The sequence below is a fragment of the Mesoplodon bidens genome (genome assembly GCF_964165515.1).
Source record: "Mesoplodon bidens genome assembly, chromosome: 8".
NCBI lineage: Eukaryota > Metazoa > Chordata > Mammalia > Artiodactyla > Ziphiidae > Mesoplodon > Mesoplodon bidens.
Window position 1 is genome coordinate 85,774,937 of NC_138165.1, and position 16,140 is coordinate 85,791,076.

General features: G+C 35.2%; 1 protein-coding gene across 1 annotated transcript in view; it reads left to right on the forward strand.

Moving 5' to 3' along the window:
- Positions 1–8,062: 8,062 nt before the first annotated feature.
- PTH2R (parathyroid hormone 2 receptor) overlaps positions 8,063–16,140 on the forward strand; it is a gene marked incomplete at its 3' end in the record, with an annotated part of 82,844 nt that continues 74,766 nt past the window's right edge. Inside the window, exon 1 of the mRNA XM_081242153.1 lies at positions 8,063–8,082. The remainder of the gene's footprint in view (positions 8,083–16,140) is intronic.

Genomic DNA, 16,140 nt, shown 5'->3' on the forward strand with positions numbered 1-16,140 from the left:
CACTTGGCCTTGATAGATATGGGTTGCAGTAGGACTGCAGTTTTTCTGTGGTGTTTGGCTTGGGTTAAGCTGTTATTGTCTAAAAGTTTTCTGTCTTGTCAGGCTGCCCCTTTCCTTTCTTTGCTATAGAGAGCAGGGTTTTCTTGAGGCCTTTTTTTTTTTTTTTTTTTTGGCCAGCACTTGTTGGTATTTCAGAGTTGCCCACTTTCTCCAACTCCAAGTTGGGAATATATGAGATAAAAAGAAAACCCAGAGAATTTACCACAGTATTGTTCTTCAGGATCTGAGGTCTCTAGCTGGTCTGTATTTTGCTCTTCACTTTTCAGAGTCATCTTATGTTCATTTTATATATAATGTCCAGAGTTTTTAGTTGTACTCATTGGGAGGAATAGAGGGAAATGCATATACTCCATAAATGCCAGAAGTAGAAATTCCAGAATGCTTCTTTTTGTATATTACATCTAATTTATGGATTCATGGTTGTTTGAAAATGGAACACAAGTGAATATTGTAATTATGAAGATTCACATGTACTTGCACTAACAATTAATATATATAAGGATAACTATGTACTTTTAATAAAATATACATGATCAAATTATGGCTTCTTTTAGCCATCAAATATGTGACAGATTGAAATTTAACATTTAATTTCAAATTGTAAATGATCATTTGCCCAGGAAAAATTGCTAACATCTGTTTTTCTAAATGCACCACTTTGTTTTGGCTGCAATTGTTGCTTTTGGAGTAATAGACATTGAATATGAAGACTGTTCTTCTCTTTTAAATACACTGTGATTTTAATGTCCCTCTATGGTAAAGAACACTTGTTTCTGTAACAAAGGCAGAAGAGAAAACAATATAAAGGAAACATTTTCTTACTCTCACTTGAAATGACTAAAAATCAATTTAACAGATCATCAATTAGCACAGGCTAATCAAACTTGCTCCTGGTTAAACTGGCCACATTTTTTAGAACAAAATTATCTTTAGAAGCTGTAGTTTATTTGATGATTATGTGCCTGAAAAGGTTATCCCAGTAAAAAGGCTACATCTGCACAAAAGGAAACAAAAATGAATTTGTTCAGGTAAAAATGGTACAAGGGGTGATTTGTAATGTTCATGTTTAATATTTGAGGTCAGATTTCTCTGAATCAAGTTTATAGTTCTGAAACATGGTCACAGATTACCCAGTGTTTTCTGGGATTGAAGTAAAAGAAAGTAACTATTGAACTGAAAAAACAGCCAGAAAAAATTAAAATAAAATAAAAATAAAGCCAACCAACTTGAATGGTGCCTGAGTGTTTCTAGATAATAGATGGGAAGAAGTCAGTTTTTCCTCCCGGCCCATTCACTTGGCTCGTCTCTTTCCATTTTGTTCTCCCTTTTTGATAAGTAAGATTTTTATGGCTCACTTTTAATGTAGATGCTTTTAACTCAGAATCTGCATTGTGTTAGCCTGATAGCTAAATTATTGTGTGTATTCTAATCCCCAAAATTAGTTTTATTTTCTCCTTTCACATTAAGATAAATATGGGCATTGAACTATGACTACTATCCAGAAATCTTTAAACTATATACCTTTTTACTGATCTACTCTTTGTATTACAAATACATTAGAAAATAATAAATTCATAATTTTCAGGAATAAGGCAATTTTTTGATGCTAAAACTAGTTCTTATGATAGATATTCTTTCTGTATCCTTAATTTCAGTTTAACCTGCCAGTCTATAATTTTATGTCATTTAAAATCATAATTATCAATAATCTCTAAGTGTACTTCCTATAGCTAGTAATGTAAACATCTTTCTATTTCTAATGTTCAGTCCATAATGTCTTATTGCACAACATTAAAAGATTTGTTTTCCCACTTTCCTTAAAGAACAATTCTAGAGGATAATTTTATTTGCAGCCTGATATTAAAGATTTGGGGATGGCAAAGGATTGTATTATTGAGAGGTTGTCAATTTAGGTAAATTGATAGGTTTTATTATCATATTTGATTAAAGAATCTCTAAGTCCCTAACAGAAAACAGAAATGCAAAGCTCTGGACCCTATTATTGTTAACAAATCCACAGAAAACATAATTTTCAGTATTCTCTTTCTAGAAAACAGATGACCACCTGCAGAAAATTGTGATTGTATAAAAATATCTTGCCATTTGTGACATCACAGTCCTTGAGGGTATTATGCTAAATGAAATAAGTCAGACGGAGAAAGATAAATACCTTTTGATTTTGCTCATATGTGGAAAATAAAAAGAAAAAAGAACAAATCAAACCAAACAAAAACAAATACATGGCTACAAAGAACAGAGTAGTGGTTATCAAGGGGAAGTGGCAGGGGCAGGGCAAAATGGATAAAGGGGATCAACCGGAGACTTCCCTGGTAGTGCAGTGGTCAAGAATCCGCCTGCCAATGCAGGGTTCACGTGTTCAATCCCTGGCCCGGGAAGATCCCACAAGCTGCGGAACAACTAAGCCCGTGCACCACAACTACTGAGCCTATGCTCTAGAGCCCATGAGCCACAACTACTGAGCCCATGCACACACAACTACTGAAGCCTGTACACCCCAGAGCCCGTGCGCCACAATTATTGAGCCGCATGCTGCAACTACTGAAGCCCACACCCCTCAGCGCCTGCATGCCACAACTACTGAGCCCATGTGCCACAACTACTGAAGCCAACACGCCTAGAGCCCATGCTCTGCAACAAGAGAAGCCACCGCAATGAGAAGCCCGTGCACCACAACAAAGAGTAGCCCCGACTCACCGCAACCAAAGAGATAGCCCATGTGCAGCAACGAAGACCCAATGCAGCCAAAAAAAAAAAAAAAGGGATCAACTGTATGGTGACAGATGAAAAGTAAATTTTTGGTGGTGAACGCATTATAGGATATACAGAATTAGAAATATAATATTGTACACATGAAACTTATATAATGTTATAAACCAATATTATCTCAATAAAAATTTTTACATTACCTCAATAAAATTTTTTTTAAAGAAAAAAAATATATCTATAGATTTTTTGATATCTTTCTTTAAGAGGTAGAGATTAATTCCTCTTCCCTGGAATGAAAGTTGGTGACTTGTTTTTAACCAGTAGAATCTGATGGGACTGACTGTAAGTGATATCTGAGACTGGATCATAAAAGACATCAAAGCTTTCTCCTTTCTTTCTCTCTAGAATCAGTTACTCTGTAGGAAGTCAGTTGTCATGTTGTAGACACTCAAGCACTCAAATGGAGAGAACCACCAGCTACTGAGGAACTGAGGCCCCCTGACAATAGCCATGTGAGTGTGCCATCTTGGAAGTGGATCCTTCAGTCCTAGTCAAGTCTTTAGTTAACAGCATCTATGGCTAAAGTCTTGACTGAAACCTCATAAGAGACTCTAAGTTAGAAGCACCCAGCTAATCCTTTCCTAAACTGTGAGATAAGCAATGTTTGGTGTTTTATGCCACACAGTTTTGGGTATTGTTACACAGCTATAGATGACAAATACAGATTTTTCCCTCCTTAAAATTCTGTCCCTCTGGAATCACTCTTGGTACCAAATGAATTGTATCATGTTAGATGGAAGCATGACTTTGTTATTGAGTTTTCTGGAAATTGTGTGGTTTAAAGAGCTGTATATGGGTGCCAAGTTGACAGATGTGGATTTTGGTAGCTTTGTAATGTCAACATGGCTATGTTAAACTGTATTTCCCAGAATTCCCTTCCCTTCATATTTTTGGCTAAGATGAGCCACAAGAGACATTTTTTCATGAGTGTTTGAGGGCAAAGGTGAAGCAGCAGCTATTTTGTTTTTTACACTCAGATAGTTAAAGCAGGCACTTCTGTATCTCATGGACATTGTTGCTTGTCTGCTGGCTGATCTCATGGGAGAGGGATAGCAGCCAGGCCTGCAACTATGTCATCTTTCCCTGGGTCCTCCTTTAACTTACCTGATTCCTTGGCCAAGTATGTATTTAGGTCCATGATGAGAGTGCTGGCTTCTTCTGCTGGGCACCCCTATCATGAAGGTTGGAGGCACCAAGAATTCACATGGATTCCAGTGTGTCCTCATGGTTTCTAGCTCATGCTGATGGTTCCAGCTTGTTTTTACTCTCCTTCTCTTTACACTCATCTTCTCTTTTTGACTCCTGACCTACAGATTTCTAGCTTCAGCATCAGACAAAAATATTAGCCTTCAGGAGACTGTTAAACCAGTTCCCACAACTGTATAGGTCAAATCCCTGTAACAAATACTTTATTCTATTTCTAGCTTTATTTCTATTTCTACCTCTATTTTTTTTTATCTATAATCTATTTCAATCTCTTAATAGTTCTGCTCCTCTGAATGAGCCTTGACTAATAGTGTGATCTTCATCATCAACTTGTACCTTCAAATATGTTTGTTCTCAAACCCATTAAAGTAAGTACAAGAATCAGGGGTTCCTGTGAAACATGAAAATTACCAGTCTCTACCTCCAGAAAAAAATTCTGATTCACTGAGTGGGTGTGCAGCCTAAGAATCTACATTTTACATAGGCATCAGATTCAGGTGGTCCAAGCACCATACTTTGAACAAATACTTATGAATGTTTTATCATATTTAAAAGATATTTCTTTGAAATTGAAGTTTTCCAATAATAGAATTTCCTTTTAATGCTGGTAGTGTTAAAACCAAATCTAGGTGAATTCATCCAACAAACATTTATTATTCATGTGTTATATGTTAGAAACATGCTCCAGGGTGGGAAAATGTATGACGGTATCTAGTGAAAGATACCCAGTAGAAAGAAGAATTGTGTTGGAGTCCTATAAAATGTTGTTATACATCTTTCTATTCCTATTAATAGTGATTTTTTCTGACAATGCTTTAAAAAGCCCTGTGGTTTTTCAGAGCAAGTTCAGGTATAAAGGAAGGTTCAGATTAGTGAGGCAGTGTGATTCTGCAGTTGCCTCTGCCTAGGTTTCAGCCAGGGAAGTTCTGTTATTTTACACACACACACACACACACACACACACACACACACGAGGTTTTCTCATGAGGTGTTTTATTTGAAGAAAATGTACTACATAAAAATAATTGAAAATGAAAATCTTTACTATAAAATATTAAGCATATTATTTTTCACATAAAAAGTATTTAACAAATATTGATTAAATGGATAATGGATATGTTGATGCATTTTACCATTATAGAGTCACAGTATTAATGCAAAAAGGACAAACCATAGCTAACATCATATGCAATGATGAAATGTTGAACGTTTTCCCTCTAAGACCAGGAACAAGACAAGAGTGCCCACTCTCACCATTCCTATTCAACATAGTACCGGAAGTCCTAGCCAGAGCAATTAGTCAAGAAAAAAAAATAAAAGACATCTAACTCAGAAAGGAAGAAGTAAAATTGTCTCTAATGGAAGATGCTATGATCATGTATTTAGAAAACCCTAAAGATGCTATCAAAACTAATAAATGAGTTCAGTAAAGTTTCAGAATACAAAATCAACATACAAAAATCAGTTGTGTTTGTATACACTAACAGCAAACTTCTGAAAAAGAAATAAGGAAAACAGTTCCATTTACAGTAGAATAAAAGATAATGAATAAATGTAACCAAATTGGGTAAATATCTGTATGCTGAAAATTCCAAGATATTGATGAAATAAACTGAAGAAAACAGAAATTAAGGGGAAGATATCCCATGTCCATGGGTCAGAAAAATTAATATTGTTAAAATGTCCATACTACCAAAAGCCATCTAGAGATTCAGTGAAATCCTTGTAAAAATTACAATGGCATTTTTCACAGAAATAGAACAAATAATCTTAAAATTCATGTGAAATCACAAAAGTCTCTGAAGAGCCAAAGCAATCCGGAGAAAGAAGAGCAAAGCTAGAAGCATCACAATTCCTGATTTCAAACTTTATTACAAAACTATAGTAATCAAAGCTGCACAGTTCTGGCATAAAAACACACATAGACCAATGGAAAAGAATCAGGAGCCCAGGAATAAACTCACATACATGGTCAACTAATCTTTCGCAAGAGATCCATGAATACCTACTGGAGAAAGGACAGTCTCTTCAATAAATGGTGTTAGGAAAACTGGGTAGTCACATACAAGTGAATGAAATTGGACCCCTATTTTTTACCACTCACAAAAATTAACTCAAAATGGGTTAAAGACTTAAATGTAAGACTCAAAACAGTAAACCCACCCGAAGAAAACAGGGAAAAAGCTTCTTGACATTGGTATTAGCAATGATTTTTTTGGATATGACACCAAAAACACAAGCAACAAAAGCAAAAATAAACAATTGAGACTACCTCAATCTATAAAGCTTCTGCACAGCAAAAGAGACAATCAGCAAAATTAGAAGGCAACATATGGAATGGGAGAAAATATTTGCAAACCATCTATCTAATAAAGGGTTAATATCCAAAATATATAAGGAACTCATACAACTCAATAGCAAAAATCAACAATCCAATTAAAAAATGGCAAAAGGACTTGGATAGATATTTTTCCAAGGAAGACATACAGATGGTCGATAGGTACATCACTAATCATCAGGGAAGTGTAACTCAAAACCACACTTGTTAGAATAGCTATCATCAAAAAGAGACAACAGGTGTTGGCGAGGATGTGAAGAAAAGGGAACCCTTGTGCACTGTTGGTGGGAGTGTAAATTGGTACAGCCACTCTGGAAAAAAGTATGGAGTTTCTCAAAAAATTAAAAAAACAACTACCATATTATCCAGCAACCTCACTTCTGGATATTATCCAAAGGAAATGAAATCACTATCTCAGAGTTTAGATATCTGTACCCTCTTGTTTATTGCAGCATTGTTTACAATTGCCAAGACATGGAAACAACCTAAGTGTCCATGGATGGATGAATGGATAAAGAAAATGTCACACACACACACACACACACACACACACACACAGAGGAATATTATTCATCTGTAAAGAAGAAGGAAATCCTGCCTTTTGTGCAACATGGATTGACTTTGAGCACACTAGGCTAAGTGAAATAAGTCAGACAGAGAAAGACAAATACTGTATGTTCTCACTTGTTTGGAACGTAAAAAGGCTGAACTCATAGAAATAAGAGAGTAGAATGGTGGCTGCCAGGGTCTGGGAGGTGGGGGAAATAGGGAGACGTTGGTCAAAGCATTCAGACTTCTAGCTATAAGATGACTAAGTTCTGGGGATTTAGTGTATAACATGGTAACTATAATTAACAGTACTTTATTATATACTTGAAAGTTAAGAGAGTAGATCTAAAATATTATCATCACACACACACATAAAAGGTAATTATGTGGGGGGAAGGAGGTGTTAACTAACTTTATTGTGGTAGTCATTTCACAATATATAAATATATCAAGTCATTACATAGTACACCTTAAACTCACTTATGTTACCTGTCAATAATATCTCAATAGCAAAATTAACTAGAGACCATTTGGTGTAACCCTCTTATTTCATAGATGAGTAAACCAAAGCCCCAAAACATGGAATGATTTGCCCAGTTTCACTGGTAAATTTTCAGTAGAGCTAAGCATAGTCTTCTAGTCCATTTCTCCTTTCTATGTGCCATAACTGACATATTGTAAGAGGATTAATAAATATTGGTCTTTGTAACATTTCAGGAAATTTTCAATATATTTATTATTTTTTCTGATTATATCTATTAGACTTAACTAATTAAATAAAAAATTTCTGGAGTTTTTTAACTTTTAACAAAGGGGATTTTTTTCTTTAGGCTAATCAGGTAAAAGTATGATTATTCTAAAATCTTATACATTGATGGATTTTTGAATTTTGATTCAGATAAAGAACTATTTCAGATAGCTTCACATCAAAACTAATTTTTAATTATATTAGAAGGTGAAATAATGAAAGATTGTATTGTGGCTTTAAAAAAAAGTAACAGGCATGTTTTTCTCTGTTTGTATTTTTTCATGTCGACAGCTGGATTCTGATGGCACCGTTACTATAGAAGAGCAGATTGTCCTTGTGCTGAAAGCTAAAGCGCAGTGTGAACTCAACATCACAGCCCAGCTCCAGGAAGGAGGTAAAGATGCTGAGAACACCATGTTCCCCATGTGTCTCACCCTGGTCTTCACAAAAAATGCAAATTTCCTCCTTAGTGAGTATTAAGGAGTTCCTCATCAATCATTCCATGTTTCCATGTGGAGAGCTGTGTAGCAGCTTTTCATCTCTTTAACCTACCAGCTCTTCACTCCCTGTGGATGAGTGACTTGCCTGGTTTGTGAGTTTGACCAGGCACGTGCACATCAGCGTCTTCCTCAGACCTGTCTTTGGGATCTGTCTGTCTGCAGAGAGCATGCATATTATTTTGCCCTTGACTGTGCAGTAAGCTTGGAGGAGCAGGCTCTGTACTTGTGGGTATCACCTGCAGTTTTAGGTAGTATGTAAAATTCAAAGGAGCCAATAAGCAAGCCCATTGATACATACATAGACCATGTTCTCCAAAAAACTTTCTGCTTAATAAAATGATTATTTTATCTTCATCTGCCTGACTCCTTATGTAATTTCTCAGTTAGTTCCAAGTTCAAGTGGGAAACTACAAAAACAAAACTACAAAGCTGCAGATGAGCTTGTGGTAGTGTTGGTGCTCTTGTGCACCTCTACCATTGCAGCTGCACAGGGACCTGTGGCCTGTGTTCCTTGGGGTCTGATGATCACTCACAGTTTTAATGGGGCCACTGAGTAAAGTCATTTATTGAATTGGAGTAGTGGGAAGATTATAATGTTTTATATAGCAAAATGCCTTGCCTTGATAGTTGAATATATTCAAAGACATTTTTAAAAAAGAGGGAGGTGCTATTTACTGAACTCTTTAAATTCCCAACAATCTGAATGAAGTAGGTAATGTCCTTAAAGCTATGCTTTAAAAAAATTTGTGATTGATTTCTCAGTTGGTTATGATCAGAGAATGTGGTCTGCATGATATTAATTTTTAAAAGTGTGTTGAGACTTAATGGCTTATATCGGAGTCAGTTTTGATAAATATCCTATATGGTCTTCAAGAGAATGTGTACTGTCCAGTTTCTGAGTACAGTGTTTTATAGTGTCCACTAGGTTAAGCTTATTGGGTGTGTGGTTCATGTATTCTGTATCTATGATTTTTCATCTATTTGACCTATTCTTTTCTGCTATGTATATCTTAAAATATCCCACTCTGAGGATGAATTTTTTTGCTTCCTATATTTTGAAAATATGTTATTGGGTATATACAAGTTTATAAATGTTATATTTCCTAGTAAATCAAACCTTCCATTGATATGAAGCAGCCTTCTTTATTTCTAGTTTACTTTTATTTTAAATATTAACTAATAAACATCCCAATCCAAAAATGGGCAGAAGACCTGAATAGACATTTCTCCAAAGAAGATATACAGATTGCCAACAAACACATGAAAGAATGCTCAACATCACTAATCATTAGAGAAATGCAAATCAAAACTACAATGAGGTATCACCTCACACCAGTCAGAATGCCCATCAAAAAATCTACAAACAATAAATGTTGGAGAGGGTGTGGAGAAAACGGAACTCTCTTGTACTGTTGGTGGGAATGTAAATTGATACAGCCACTATGGAGAACAGTATGGAGGTTCCTTAAAAAACTAAAAATACAACTACCATATGACCCAGCAATCCCACTACTGGGCGTATACCCTGAGAAAACCATAATTCAGAAAGAGTCATGTACCACAATGTTCATTGAAGCTCTATTTACAATAGCCAAGACATGGAAGCAACTTAAGTGTCCATCGACAGATGAACGGATAAAGAAGATATGGCACATATATACAATGGAATATTACTCAGCCATAAAAAGAAATGAAATTGAGTTGTTTGTAGTGAGGTGGATGGACCTAGAGTCTGTCATACAGAGTGAAGTAAGTCAGAAAGAGAAAAACAAATACTGTATGCTAACACATATATATGGAATCTAAAAAAAAAAAGTTATGAAGAATCTAGGGGCAGGACAGGAATAAAGGTGCAGACATTGAGAATGGACTTGAGGACACGGGAGGGGGAAAGGCAAGCTGGGACGAAGTGAGAGAGTGGCATGGACTTATATATACTACCAAATGTGAAATAGATAGCTAGTGGGAAGCAGCTGCATAGTACAGGGAGATCAACTCAGTGCTTTGTGTCCACCTAGAGGGATGGGATAGGGAGGGTGGGAGGGAGAGGCAAGAGGGAGGAGATATGGGGATATATGTATATGTATAGCTGATTCAATTTCTTTTTTTTAAAATGTAAACACATACAGTGTATTGAGACCGTTTGGGCAGTAATTAATCTCACTCTACATATAATGGAAAAAAAGGATCATTATTTCATTAGTCATTGTTGATTCAATTTTTTATAAAGCAGAAACTAACACACATTTGTAAAGCAATTATACTACAATAAAGCTGTTACAAATATTAATTAATATATAATATAAAATTATTATATTAAAATAATAATATTTAATAAACAGCATTAGTTCTTTCTTCTTTGGTATTTGCCTTGCACATCTTTTCCCATCCTTAAAAAGTCTTTAATTATGATACAATACACATAATATTAAATTAATCATATTAAATGTTTTTAAATGTACAGTTCAGTGGTGTTAAGTGTATTCACATTGTTGTGAAAACCAATCGCCAGAAAATTTTCATTTTGCAAAATTTACACTCTAAAGCCATTAAACAGCAATTCCTTATCTTTTCCCTTTCTTCTATTAAACTTTTCTGTTTACTTATGTTTGGGTAGTATCTTTTATAAACAAGACACAGGTGGACTTCTTGTTATTTATTCTGTTATGCTTTGTCTATTAACTGAAGAGTTTAGCCAATTACATTAATTATGATAATGAATATACAGTATTTGAATTTAATTTTACCATCTTATTTGGGCTTTTAATTTCACCAGCTCTTCCTGTTTGTCCCTTCTACTCCCCAGTTCCACCTTCTGTTCTTTTGAATTGATTGAAACTTTTTTCCTTATTTCATCTTCCCTCCTCCTACTAGTTTGGAAGATATATGTTATATTTAGTTATTTAGTGATTAACCTAGAATTTTTTCATGTATTTTAAAGAAAGTTTAATGTTATCAATAACTTCCCTCTCTCAAATAATGCATTTTGAAATACTTTGCTTCCAAATTATGTGCTATTATCATAAAGTTTTATCTTAACTGTATGTTTTTATAATTTTTCTTCTTCCTGAAATACATCTTTTTTTAATAGTATTTTATTTATTTATTTATTTTTTACATCTTTATTGGAGTATAATTGCTTGACAATGGTGTGTTAGTTTCTGCTTTATAACAAAGTGAATCAGTTATACATATACATATGTCCCCATATCTCTTCCCTCTTGCATCTCCCTCCCTCCCAACCTCCCTATCCCACCTCTCTAGGTGGTCACAAAGCAACGAGCTGATCTCCCTGTGCTATGCGGCTGCTTCCCACTAGCTATCTACTTTATGTTTGGTAGTGTAGTGTATATATGTCCATGCCACTCTCTCACTTTGTCCCAGCATACCCTTCCCCCTTCCAGTATCCTCAAATCCATTCTCTAGTAGGTCTGCATCTTTATTCCCATCTTGCCCCTAGGTTCTTCTGACCATTTTTTTTCTTTTTTTAGATTCCATATATATGTGTTAGCATATGGTATTTGTTTTTCTCTTTCTGACTTACTTCACTCTGTATGACAGACTCTAGGTCCATCCACTTCACTATAAATAACTCAGGTTCATTCCATGTTATGGTTGAGTAATATTCCATTGTATATATGTACCACATCTTCTTTATCCATTCATCTGTCAATGGACACTTAGGTTGCTTCCATGTCCTGACTCTTGTAAATAGAGCTTCAATGAACATTTTGGTACATGACTCTTTTTGAATTATGTTTTTCTCAGGGTATATGCCCAGGAGTGGGATTGCTGGGTCATATGGTAGTTCTATTTTTAGTTTTTTAAGGAACCTCCATATGCTCTCCATAGTGGCTGTATCAATTTACATTCCCACCAAGAGTGCAAGAGGGTTCCTTTTTCTCTGCAGCCTCTCCAGCATTTATTGTTTCTAGATTTTCTGATGATGGCCATTCTGACCAGAGTGAGATGATATCTCATTGTAGTTTTGATTCGCATTTGTCTAATGATTAATGACATTCAGCATTCTTTCATGTGTTTGTTGGCAATCTGTATATCTTCTTTGGAGAAATGACTATTTAGTTCTTCAGCCCATTTTTGGATTGGATTGTTTTTTTTTTTGATATTGAGCTGCATGAATTGCTTGTATGTTTTGGAGATTAATCCTTTGACAGTTGTTTCATTTGCAAATATTTTCTCCCAATCTGAGGGTTGTCTTTTTGTCTTGTTTATGGTTTCCTTTGCTGTGCAAAAGCTTTTAAGTTTCATTATGTCCCATTTGTTTATTTTTGTTTTTATTTCCATTTCTCTAGGAGGTGGGTCAAAAAAGGTCTTGCTGTGATTTATGTCATAGAGCATTCTGCCTATGTTTTCCTCTAAGAGTTTGATGGTGTCTGGCCTTACATTTAGGTCTTTAATCCGTTTGGAGTTTATTTTTGTGTATGGTATTAGGGAGTGTGCTAGGTTCATTCTTTTAAATATAGCTGTCCAGTTTTCCCAGCATCATGTATTGAAGAGGCTGTCTTTTCTCCACTATATATACTTGCCTCCTTTATTAAAGGTAAGGTGACCATATGTGTGTGGGTTTCTCTCTGGGCTATCTGTCCTGTTCCGTTGATCTATATTTCTGTTTTTGTGCCAGTGCCATACTGTCTTGATTACTGTAGCTTTGTAGTATAGTCTGAAATCAGGGAGCCTGATTCCTCCAGCTCTGTTTTTCTTTCTCAAGATTGCTTTGGCTATTTGGTGTCATTTGTGTTTCTATACAAATTGTGAATTTTTTTGTTCTAGTTCTGTGAAAAATGCCAGTGGTAGTTGATAGGGATTGCATTGAATCTGTAGATTGCTTTGGGTAGTAGAGTCATTTTCACAATGTTGATTCTTCCAATCCAAGAACATGGTATATCTCTCCATCTATTTGTATCATTTTTAATTTCTTTCATCAGTGTCTTATAATTTTCTGCATACAGGTCTTTTGTCTCCTTAGGTAGGTTTATTCCTAGATATTTTATTCTTTGTGTTGCAATGGTAAATGGGAGTGTTTTCTTAATTTCACTTTCAGATTTTTCATCATTAGTGTATAGTAAAGCAAGAGATTTCTGTGCATTAATTTTGTATCCTGCTACTTTACCAAATTCATTGATTAGCTCTAGTAGTTTTCTGGTAGCATCTTTAGGATTCTCTATGTATAGTATCATGTCATCTGCAAACAGTGACAGCTTTACTTCTTCTTTTCCGATTTGGATTCCTTTTATTTCCTTTTCTTCTCTGATTGCTGTGGCTAAAACTTCCAAAACTATGTTGAATAAGAGTGGTGAGAGTGGGCAACCTTGTCTTGTTCCTGATCTTAGTGGAAATGGTTTCAGTTTTTCACCATTGAGGACGATGCTGGCTGTGGGTTTGTCATATATGGCCTTTATTATGTTGAGCAAAGTTCCCTCTATGCCTACTTTCTGCAGGGTTTTTATCATAAATGGGTGTTCAATTTTGTCGAAAGCTTTCTCTGCATCTATTGAGGTGATCATATGGTTTTTCTCCTTCAATTTGTTAATATGGTGTATCACGTTGATTGATTTGCATATATTGAAGAATCCTTGCATTCCTGGGTTAAACCCCACTTGATCATGGTGTATGATCCTTTTAATGTGCTGTTGGATTCTGTTTGCTAGTATTTCGTAGAGGATTTTTGCATCTATGTTCATCAGTGGTATTGGCCTGTAGTTTTCTTTATTTGTGACATCTTTGTCTGATTTTGGTATCATAGTGATGGTGGCCATGTAGAATGAGTTTGGGAGTGTTCCTCCCTCTGCTATATTTTGGAAGAGATTGAGAAGGATAGGTGTTAACTCTTCTCTAAATGTTTGATAGAATTCTCCTGTGAAGGCATCTGGTCCTGGGCTTTTGTTTGTTGGAAGATTTTTAATAACAGTTTCAGTTTCAGTGCTTGTGATTGGTCTGTTCATATTTTCTATTTCTTCCTGTTTCAGTCTCAGAAGGTTGTGCATTTCTAAGAATTTGTCCATTTCTTCTAGGTTGTCCATTTTATTGGCATAGAGTTGCTTGTTGTAATCTCTCATGATCCTTTGTATTTCTGCAGTGTCAGTTGTTACTTCTCCTTTTTCATTTCTAATTCCATTGATTTGAGTCATCTCCATTATTTCCTTGATAAGTCTGGCTAATGGTTTATAAATTTTTTTTATCTTCTCAAAGAACCAGCTTTTAGTTTTATTGATCTTTGCTATCGTTTCCTTCATTTCTTTTTCAATTATTTCTGATCTGATCTTTATGATTTCTTTCCTTCTGCTAATGGGATTTTTTTTTCTTCTTTCTCTAATTGCTTTAGGTGTAAGGTTGGGTTGTTTATTTGAGATGTTTCTTTTTTCTTAAGGTAGGATTGCACTGCTATAAACTTCCCTCTTAGAACTGCTTTTGCTGCATCCCATGGGTTTTGGGTCATTGTGTTTTCATTGTAATTTGTTTCTAGGTATTTTTTGATTTCCTCTTTGATTTCTTCAGTGATCACTTCGTTATTAAGTAGTGTATTGTTTAGCCTCCATGTGTTTTTATTTCTTACAGATTTTTTCCTGTAATTACTATCTAGTCTCATAGCTTTTGGTCAGAAAAGATACTTGATACAATTTCAATTTTCTTAAATTTACCCAGGCTTGATTTGTGACACAAGATATGATTTATCCTGGAGAATGTTCCATGAGCACTTGAGAAAAATGTGTATTCTGTTGTTTTTGGATGGGATGTCCTGTAAATATCAATTAAGTCCATGTTGTTTAATGTATCACTTAAAGCTTGTGTTTCCTTATTTATTTTCATTTTGGATGATGTGTCCATTGGTGAAAGTGGGGTGTTCAAGTCCCCTCCTATGATTGTGTTACTTTCGATTTCCCCTTTTATGGCTGGTAGTATTTATCTTATGTATTGAGGTGCACCTATGTTGGGTGCATAAATATTTACAATTTTTATATCTTCTTCTTGGATTGATCCCTTGATCATTATGTAGTGTCCTTGTCTTTTGTGATAGTCTTTGTTTTAAAGTCTATTTTGTCTGATATGAGAATTGCTACTCCAGCTTTCTTTTGATTTCCATTTGCATGGAATATCTTTTTCCATCCCCTCACTTTCTGTCTGTATGTGTCCGTGTGTCTGAAGTGGGTCTCTTGTAGACAGCATATACACGGGTGTTCTTTTTGTATCCATTCAGCCAGTCTATGTCTTTTGGTTGGAGCATTTAATCCATTTACATTTAAGGTAATTATCAATATGTATGTTCCTATTACCATTTTCTTAATTGTTCTGGGTTTGTTATTGTAGGTGTTTTCCTTCTCTTGTGTTTCCTGCCTAGAGAAGTTCCTTTAGCATTTGTTGTAAAGCTAGTTTGGTGGTGCTGAATTCTGTTAGCTTTTGCTTGTCTGTAAAGCTTTTAATTTCTCCATCAAATCTGAATGAGATCCTTGCTGGGTAGAGTAATCTTGGTTTTAGGTTTTTCTCCTTCATCACTGTAAATATGTCCTGCCAGTCCATTCTGGCTTGCTGAGTTTCTGCTGAAAACTCAGCTGTTAACCTTATGGGGATTCCCTTATGTGTTATTTGTTGTTTTTCCCTTGCTTCTTTTAATATTTGTTCTTTGTATTTAATTTTTGATAGTTTGATTAATATGTGTCTTAGTATATTTCTCCTTGGGTTTATCCTGTATTGGACTCTCTATGCTTCCTGGACTTGAATAACTATTTCTGTTCCCGTATTAGGGAAGTTTTCAACTATAATCTCTTCAAATGTTTTCTCCATCCCTTTCTTTCTCTCTTCTTCTTCTGGACCCCTATAATTCGAATGTTGGTGTATTTAATGTTGTCCCAGAGGTCTCTGAGAGTGTCCTCTGTTCTTTTCATTCTCTTTTCTTCATTCTGCTCTCCAGTAGTTATTTCCTCTATTTTTTCTTC